Source organism: Rosa rugosa, chromosome 5, assembly GCF_958449725.1.
Source record: "Rosa rugosa chromosome 5, drRosRugo1.1, whole genome shotgun sequence".
NCBI classification, from domain to species: domain Eukaryota; kingdom Viridiplantae; phylum Streptophyta; class Magnoliopsida; order Rosales; family Rosaceae; genus Rosa; species Rosa rugosa.
This window is the reverse complement of record NC_084824.1, coordinates 8,518,027-8,526,737: the sequence shown is the minus strand read 5'-3', so window position 1 is coordinate 8,526,737 and position 8,711 is coordinate 8,518,027. Positions and strand designations below refer to the sequence as shown.

General features: G+C 36.3%; 1 long non-coding RNA gene across 1 annotated transcript; it reads right to left on the bottom strand.

The window, feature by feature from the left end:
* Nucleotides 1-2,648: 2,648 nt before the first annotated feature.
* LOC133710491 (uncharacterized) lies at nt 2,649-7,485 on the bottom strand. The gene is made up of 3 exons (XR_009846710.1): nt 7,298-7,485; nt 7,127-7,220; nt 2,649-3,038 (listed from the first exon to the last, which is right to left on the bottom strand). It is a non-coding gene; the product is annotated as an uncharacterized LOC133710491 (long non-coding RNA).
* Nucleotides 7,486-8,711: the final 1,226 nt, after the last annotated feature.

Genomic DNA, 8,711 nt, shown 5'->3' with positions numbered 1-8,711 from the left:
ATCCGAACTCCCACGATTGTAGCAATCAGGGGGAGTTATGATGTCTACATGTTCGATCTCGAAGAGTGAAGGACGTGTTGTGCTCTTTTTGTCCTTCGACCAGGGTTATTTTTATCCCACAGGGTTTTTGTTACCTGGCAAGGTTTTTAACGAGGCAACAGATGAAGCGTCACCACCAAGTTTGAAGCGGCACAAGGGGGAGTGTTGAAGGAATATCGATTTAGTGTGCCTTATCAAACTAGGAGTAGCAATAGGAGAGAAGGTTCTAGATTTTCCAATCCTACACGGATTGGTATTCCTTGTAACATTAGAACTAGTACTTTGTAATCCCTATATATAGGGCTCCTATTCTCAATAATAATACACACATCTCTCTACAATTCTCTCTCGAATCTATTTTACTTAAACAAAAGTCAAATAAACGCCAAACCTCCCTAGAAGACAAAACGCCGACCGGTTGTTATTGCCAAAAGACAAAGATTCAGAGCAAAGATGTTACGATCCCCGGGATCGAAACCATGGAACGACATCGCAAGGAAAGGAATTAAAGGAAAGCTAAAGAAAATAAGAAGATAAAAGATGATTTTTCATTGACTACGTCATACAGTGCAGGCTGATAGCTTATATAGCTCTATCTGCAAACATCCCTAGACACACCAATTTACCTGATGACCCGACTCGAGTCCAATCAGCTATATACATGGAAAGCCCAAGCTGGAAACACAGCCCACTTAAGTAGCTCAACACATTAGCCCATGACTATGTAATTATAGAACAAGAGTCCTAACATTCCTCCCCCCTTAAAATAAGGCATGCCCTCAGGCCTTAAACATATAAGAAAAGGGAATTGAGCCAAAACTTCAGCAAAAACTATTCTCCTCTATTGCCTTGCTTTAATGATCACATCTGCTTCAACCAACCATTCGTCCATAACAAAAGGAGTCAACAACTGGTAAGTACGTTGCTGCAATGCACAGTTGGAGCATTTCACATGCGCCGAAGGGGTTTATCTTGGGTCTAGGAAGCCTTTGGGTTCCCCTTGACAAAGTCAAAAAAAAAAAAAGTACGTTGGTGTAGTTAAAATTATACCAAATAAATCAAGCACTTCAACAAGCTGGTCTGCGAGGTCATCCACACTAGGAAGAGGAACATCTGAAGATATCACATCAGCAGTCCACTCATGTCCAGCAATAAGCAAACACATCTTCTCCAAATTGTGTGACAACCCACCATCACTTTCAATTTCAAACACTTTGGCAAGTGAAATTTTCATTAATGTCAATGTAGTAATCTGTTTCTCTTGGAATGAAGAAGCTAGCTTTGCACAACAACTCAATAAATTAGCATAAGAGAATGGCGTAGGAAACATCTCATATTGCCTCATCTTCTCAAAGTAAGTGAAAGCTTCCTTCTCTTGAAAATTGAGAGACAGACCACACTTTGAATACATGTCAATAAGCGCACTTGCAACATATATATCTGTATCAAATGCAGCCTTGCGTGAGCTGAGCTGAATACACACTGCAACAACAGAGTTGATCAGTGCAAATGCCACAGCAGTAGCTTCATTTTCGTCATTTGTAACTTGCCAAGTATGTAGTAGTGCGCATAGATGAACACCAACATGAGAAGTAGCAGAGGTTCTCAAGGTTTCTCTATTGGGACCCTGCAGTATATGGCTTGAATTCACAAATTCCATTGCCTGAGAGTGTACAACTCTAAACAACAATATAAGCGAGGGAGCCTCATTCGTCCTCATAGGTACTAAAAAGTATTGTGGGGGAATTAATGCAAGATCTCCAAAGTCAATTGCCACAGAAGTGAATTCAAAAAACCATGTAATCATGAAATGAGGCAAGTGAAGAGAACAGCTCATAGAAGGACAATAATTTCCATTATCAATATCACTATACCCAATTTAAAGCCCCTGTTTCTTAGACCTCGATCAAAAACATCAGCTCATTCATAGAGAACCATCATAATTCCAAAGATAAATTGTGCATCATCTCTCAATATGTTAGCCAAAAGTGGTTGTAATGAATGGATAGCAACCACAGGTGATAAAAGAAACAATTTCTTCACAAGTGCATGGAATGGAGGACAAGAAGTGGAAGAGCACGTTGCCATGAAAAACTCATCTTTGTGAAAAAACTTGTGCATATTAGTCAAAAAGCCTACACAATTATCACTTCAAAGAAGTGCATCACATGTGTACCTCACAAAAGATAACTTTGAATTGCTTTTCAGAAAGTCAAAAAATTCATCAACAATAAAGCTTCTTGGGTGGCAGCTAGCTTTAGTTTGGCAAAGGAAATGTAGTGCAACCACGTCAAATCCGGTAACAGCTGTGATAAGTAATGTGGACTTGAAATAATCATTACCCAAGAGAGATAGTGGAAGAGAAAAACACCTCATCATCATCAAGGGTGGCCAAAGTTAATGAACTTGAAACCCCCAATCACGGCTAAAGGTGTCACACCCCGAACTTGAGGCATGACTAAAGCGATGGATTAAGTTGAAAATGTGAATTCGCTGGAATTTTTTTCTTTTCTCCAACTGAAGGCGTTTAGAAAGAACAAAAAATGTAATCACCAAATTTTGGTTAAGTCAACTTTAAAGGAAGAAACCTTTTGTTAGCAACAATGAGATGGAACTTGAGAATTAAAAATCTCATGAAGTTCAAATATATTTTCTTTTCAAGGATCTAGAAGAATATGTACAAAGCTTGAAACACAACTTTAACAGACCACTACACTTTGTACAAAGCAAGTTTAGTTTCGAAATCATCCATCACTTATAATATCAAAAGCTGCACCAGGTTATCACTTCATAGCCAGCCAACTATTCTACCACTTCGCAGCATGATAACCACAAAATCAAACAGCTCCAATCAAATAAGACAAGGCATCCCAGCCACGAGAACAGAGGTATCTGATCAATAACAAAGCACAGCCAACGCACCAACACAAAATAAAACCAAGAAATCTTCCACTCAAGAAAGCTCCAGAAAATCACTTAAATGTCCACTCATGGACTACCTGAAAACAACAAGAGTATAGGGAATGAGCTTCACAAGCTCAGTAGGTACGACAAAACAATTTTTATAACTAAGTTTCTAACCCAGCATGCATCAGGAGGTGAAAGACAGAAGGCATGCTTTTAATTACTTTTTAGCATCAGAAAAATAACTACAAATTGAGGTTAAAGCTCAACAGTTGCTGCTGCACTTGTGAAAGAAAACCAGAGATCCAGAGTAATATAAATTGACAAGGAAACACTACTCAAATATAACATTGCAGCTGTTTTTCAAAAAAAAAAAAAACATTGCAGCTGAAGGTGTCAATTATTTATCAACTTGAATAAGTCACTTTGATATAAATAACCAAAAGAGAAGAAGGCTGAAATTAAAGACCACTTGTCAGCAAGTCCAGTAGATAAAGAAAACTCATCTGAATTTAGATAGTAATAACGTAAAAACCATAAAGCCCTTTTCTCTTCAAAAAGAACTCTTTAGGAACCTCTTAAATCCTTTCTTTCTCGGCTGTAACTTTCCAGAACAGAAACTGTTTCCAAAATACTGAAACTTGGATTCTCAAAACCCTTAAAATCCTGGTTAGAGCCCATTGCTCGTATTAAGGCCACCGAGCACACCCCGTACAAGCGGATCCTGATCAGGTTTTGGGTCTTTCACCCTAGGGAGGCACAATCCCTACTTAACTTTTTCCCGGGCCTAACCAAAAAAAAACATTAAGAATTCAATCCTTTCTTTCCATGAAACCTTTCTGTTTCTCCAAACCAAACTGATCGTTCAAAGGATTTTTAATAAGAACTCGAAATCCCTTTTCAAACTGTAATAGGAAGCTGCCCAGAAATGGCACTTTAATTAGCTTAAATCTGTTTTCTTTCAAGACACAGAACTTTAATAGATCAAATCTTTATGTGAAGCGCAAATCAGTAAGTAACTTAGGTTTTCCAAACTGTTGGAATATTTGTTCACAACTATAACCAAAGACCAAAGAAGGAAAACTGGACTAACAATGAAGCAGCAGCAGAAACAGTTATTTAAAATCATATTTCCAATACATTGAAGTACAGTAAAAGTTGTAGCTTTTTGAAAGAATGTCAACAAATTATGAACACCAATAAACAACAATCAAGTGATACGAAGTGGACTCAAGTGCAGCCATATATAGATTATATTGAAATCATAACAATAATTTAAATCTATTCCCAGAAATACAACTTCAATGGGGTATATAAGTCTGAATTCCTTAATTCACAGATGAAACGAGAGAATAATCGAAAAGTGGAACCTTGCTTCCAAGTAAATTCATAAATGGAAAGTAGTCTCAAAGCTTAATAGCAAAGCTGCACGTGATGTAAGTAACAATATGTGGTTTTGAATAAAGCCACCAGTAAAACAACTTGACTCCTATTGAACCAGCCAAAACAAAATGTGTCCAAGATGATAATCTAATAACTAGACGTAAGTCACAACGGAATCAGCTTTTCTTGTGAAAAAAAGAAGAAGTCAAGGAGTCCATTAGAGCATCAGCAATGGGGACCTATATTTGGGTCCAAAGTCAAAATTTGAGTCCAAAGTGTAGGAATTGAGCTGCAATGGGTCGGAAAAAATTAGACCTATATTCACCTGAGACCCAAATGTGAGAGCAAATCTGCTCCAGTCTTGGACCCAAACAAAATTGGACCCAAATTAGTGGGACCCGCCATGTGTTGTGGCTGATGCATGCAATGACATGCAAGTGGCCTATGGGATCAGAAAAGCTGCATGCATGTGTAGGAAGGGATCAGAAAATTCTGGGACCCACAGTCACTTTTAACCCAACGTCTCTTTCTGTTTAAAATTAAAGGTCAAGATTGAATGTTTAATTCAATCTAACGGCCAGAAATAGATTCCAAAATATGGGTCCTAAAATAAGTCTTGCACCACTGCAGCACCCAATAAAAGTAAGTCCTTTTGTATACTATTCAGATGGACTCAAATTACTATTTCAGCTTATTTGGACCCAAATTTGAGTCCAAAAAATGAGTCTCCACTGCTGATGCTCTTAGGAACACCATTGAAGGATGATCAGATGGTAAAAAGTAGACTCAAGAACAACTGTAAAAAGATTCATTTAAAATCGTAAATCCAACTGGTTCAAGGCATATTGGTAGCAAAATAGGCCTTTGATATTGAAAGGATGCACAAATTCTCTATACAGTTTTGTAAGAAAGTAAAATACAGTTTATGTGCAGAATTTAACAACTTTTTCCAAACTGAACAAAAGTTGAATTTAGTCCAACACAACGATCTTTGAATAAAATCCCAGCAAAGTATGACTCGAAAGCTAATTCCAATACGCTGTCAAAAGACCAAAGTTATATATATTATCAAGAAGAAAACACATTTGCTACTTTGTTTAAGTGATCGAGAAACCACTTGACATTGCAAACTGAAAGACAACAGAATGATATACTCGAACAGTATACTTTTATCAATATATATATGTAGTCTCTTACATGCACTTAAGAGACTTCCAGAAAACATAGCTATAGCTTTAACAAACAATAAATTCATTGAAAGGGGAATATATATATACATATAACCATATGGTATAGTCGGAACTCAATGAGAAATATATGCTTATGTTCATCAGAACATGAATATGTAGGTATTCAAAATGCTTTTTGATGAAAATTATAAATAAGGAGCTGATTCCATTTGGCTAGAAATAGTAGTAAAAGGGGTATTAATAAACACCGAATTTTGATAGGCAAACCCAGACATGACGCAGCAGCTATATATATATATATATATATATATATATATATATATGATGTAGGACGAGATTTTAGCCAATTTCAACCAAAAATCTCGAAAAGAAAGAAGCGTCTTCACATTAATAAGAATAATTTGAATATTGGAAATTGGTATTCAAATAGGCTTCTTAATGATGGAATTAATCATAAATTACTCTTTTGGATATATCGGGATTCTCGAGCAAAATCTTGATTGGGATTCCAAGCGTAATATTCTTTAGTATCTAGGATTTTATTTTCGATTTTTATTTAATCAGGTTTAATTAAGTTTTCTAGTTTTAGTCTATAATAAATTATTCTTTTTGTTTTCTAGTTGTATTAGGTTTATGCTATGTGCCCTATATATAAGGCACCTCTTAGATTGTAATATTCATTCAAATTATCAATAAAAAACCAAATATTAGAGAAGTTTCTCTGTGTTTCTTACGGTTGTGCCCGTAATTGCTAGTGGATTCTAGCTCATCTCATATGGCTTTCGACGCTTGACGGAGCCTCTTACTATCGTGTTCACGCTTCCCATCAATATATATATATATATATATATATATATATATATATATATATATATATATATATAAGTTCTTTGCTGCAAACTAAAGATATAGTTCTTGTGAGCACCTTCAAGAGTTTCAGCAAACTATAACTCAAAAGGCTAGTTAAATGGTAATGTCCAAAGACCATAAAAGAAAACAAACAAATAGTAGGAATCGTCAAATATATTGCTGATCGACCAATCCAAAAATTTCAGATTATAACCTACACCAACATTATTCCAAAGAAGAATACTTTTACCCATAGGAATTCGATCAAAACTCAACTTGGTAAATCATTGTCTATACATATAGTAAAACGATTGTTCAAATCCTTGTATGAATAGGAATGGAACTGTGTTGGAATTAAATCCAAGAATGAACCATTTGATTCAAAATTTGACTAGAACAGTTGAGACAAAAGTGTATTTCAAACCAACCTTTCCAATCTTAAACTCGAATTCAATCCCACAAATCACCCTTTAAAACAAATCCTTTACTGATTGCAAACAGGACTTAGAAGACCAAGATATAGTGATCATAAGAAGTAAGGACGTTTGGTACTTAAAATTTGTTTACCTAATTGCAGAACAAAAACAAAGTAAGACTCTACATAGAGACAGATGCATCAGTACTAAAACAAACAAGGTTCCACCAATTTGTAATCATAACAGAATCTCATAAGAATTCGTAGAGAAAATACCTCATATCAATCACACCCAATACATTTGAGATTAGAATCTAAGCTATAAAGAAAGTTTTGTTTTCCCTACCTCAAAATTTGGAAATCAACAGCCAAGAGAACCGAGCAAAAGCAAGCCAAGCTCAAACGCAAACACCCAGCTTGTCCCGTAGAAATCCAGTCATCTAAACGAAATTTATGATAGAAATCACACCCCAAATCATTGAGAAATAGCTGAAACAGAGAGACTACAGAAACTTACGGAAAGAAGCTCCATATAGAGGGAGAATTTCATATTCTTGAACAATGAAATCTCACGGTTAATTCTCCTCTCTTTTGTCTTGGTAACTAGCTAGTAGTCGGTTGGTTGTCAATGAGAGAGTAGACTCATTGGTACCAGAAAAGAAGAGTACGTGTAGAGTAAAGGAGAAGGAGGAGGAAAACACGTGTCTGGTTGGAAGAGAAGAATATAAGGGAGAGATATGGATGGACGGAGGAGATTAAGCAAAGTGTCTCCTTGCAACTTAGGTGGCTGGATGTTTCTAGTACTAAACTAGGTGTTCAACAAAATTTAACACATGTTCATAACAAAGATAATACCCAAACTACAAATAATAACCCAAGTTAAACAACACAAGTAAAACACAAAAACAGATAAGAATAAGGAAAACAATTTCCTAATGAAATTTAATTAAGACTAGGTCATCACAAAAGGGTTGCACAGTAGTCGCCATACCAACATTGAAAATTATAGTGACGAGGCTGAAAGTCTGAAACAATGCATTTCAGAAGAGAAGCTGAAAACCCCTTTGAGAATGACAGGAACTATGCCAAAATAAGAAGACCCCTGCTGAATATTGAGTTTCTGGCCAAGAGAATAAGCTTGAGACATATACTTCTTCCCCCATCTTAGAAGTCACTGGAATAACATAAATAAAGTACCCTAAATGGTAATGGTGATCATTGTAATCTGCTCCCAAATCTGCTAATTTTCTTCCAGTCACAATGCCACCCCATTTACTATCACTATCATGCAAGAAACCATTTTCACAAAAAATCCCAGCCAACCAAGGTTCAATTTTATCATTCAAATACTTCTTAATCGCCGGAATCACATCAAGACAACCTACCAGAAACTCAGATGTTAACTTCATAGTATCAGCTATAGCTTTTTCAACAGAAATGCAAAAGAATATGAAGATGATGGTGATGATCCAACTTGTGGAACATTGATGCAATAGACGCTAGCTTCAGTGCATAGTTAGGTGTAAGGGCCATGTGAATAAGCTTCTGTCCACTTTTGGGGCATTGAAATTCAGCTGGGACATTGGCAATTATGGATTGAGAGGATGAGGAATGATCATAATATCCATTAGTATTCTGGTCTTCTTTTCTGGCAGAAACATCAAAAAAGTGATGCAAAAGATAGTCCAAAATATCTCTCTCCAATTTCAATACCCTTGAGGCCTGGCCCGTGTCAAACAAATTGCAGATATAAATGCCAAAAGCACGTTGAAACCACCCAATATATCGACCTGCTCCATGCATCACTTTTCTCTTAGGGGGGACCAAGACCAAGGTTTTGGCAATTATAGGCGCATGATTTCTCTCATCAGCTTCCATTACTAACACCTGAGAGACCGAGACCAAGACCAAGGTTTTGACAATGCCTCTTT